We start from the raw sequence: 1566 nt of genomic DNA, 5'->3' as shown, positions 1-1566 counted from the left end.
CCGTCATAGACGCGGTTCATCTTCGAGAGACTGAGCTGACGTACACTTGTGCAAGTAGTCATCAGTGACTGGCTGAGATCGCGCCAGGTGTCCTCTTGCTATTATTTTGGCTTTTTTAGTGCAACAATCCGTGGACATAGGTAATAAATTCTACGAAAATCCAAAAAATGCCCGGAAAATGAGAAAATGAAAATTATTTGTACATAACTCACTTTCCTCTTAACCCAAATTCACGTTAACACGTATATTTCGGATAATATTCGAAATATAATTTCTAATAATACAATATTTAGTTTCACTATATACAATAATATGTTTTGTTATAATAATGTTAATAAAAAATAATTGCACATACTTTGAAGCCATCATTGCAACTACGCCTAGAGCTTTGAAGACGTCAGTTCGTATTCAATAAGTTGTCCACATGCAACTGCACCTAGAGTTTTCAACACGTCAGAGGTATTCAAGAAGTTGTCCACATGCAACTGCACCTTGAGTTATTAACACGTCACAGGTATTCAATAAGTTGTCCATTTGACGCCGCATTGGGAATCAGTAATATATTTTCAATCATGTCAAATCACATAAATAATGCCATACTTTTTCTCAATAACATCACACAAGTGAAGCAAGTTTAAAACCCTTAGTGAATATTTGTCCTAGTCTATATGAGTGATTATATAATCAGTTGCATAATATTTTTTTCACAGTATATGTTAACTTTGAGAGGGATTCCACAAACATAAAATATAAAGAAAGCAAGAAATAGTAGGAAATGAACCAGTACAAAACACAATATATAAAGTGTACATAATAATTCCATAACCTTGTCACAAACGCACTCACAAAAGCTTTTCCATAAACCTTGTCCTAACATATAATAAATAAAGGCAACATTGCATATGATGCAACCATGTCCAAATCTGATAAGTGATCAAAAACAAATGGACATGGCAGCAACATATGGCTGAAGTAGATGGGCTCTTTGCATCTTCTGTTTTCGTAATTAAAGACATCAAAATATTAAGGTTTAAATCTTCCATAGTAGTTAGCATCAAAATAGCTTTGAAGCAGAGTGTAATCAAAATTCCAATTCCACTTATTTGCCTCTGCTCAAACACGAGAACCAAAATGGTTACTTCCCTTGCTGAGTATATTTGGTGACGTCGGAAACGGTAATAGATGACCAATCAAACCCGGGTACGACGAGTTTTGCATAGGATCGGAAGTAGTCGAATCCAGCTTGCATCACACGCTTCTTTGACTCCACTACATTAGATGAGTTCTTGTATTTTTGAACAGCTACACTCCGAAGTCGTTTGTGTCTACGCTTCATGCGCTGCAACTTCGCCCTATCCAGATTGGCCTGCCTTTTGTCATCTTCAATTTGGCCTTCCACAAATTCCAAACGTGCCCTTGCCCTTTGGATTTCATCACCAAGTTGAAGATGCCTGTCCTTCCAAAAAGCAACAACTCTTTCAGACTCAAAACTTCCAACAAAATGGTCATTCTGTCTAGCAATGTGACATTGCTTGTCTGGTGACTCACTTGCGTGTCGAAGCCGGT

Source organism: Prunus persica, chromosome G6 (assembly GCF_000346465.2).
Source record: "Prunus persica cultivar Lovell chromosome G6, Prunus_persica_NCBIv2, whole genome shotgun sequence".
Lineage (NCBI taxonomy): Eukaryota > Viridiplantae > Streptophyta > Magnoliopsida > Rosales > Rosaceae > Prunus > Prunus persica.
The sequence above is the reverse complement of the archived record's forward strand: the minus strand, read 5'-3'. Positions refer to the sequence as shown.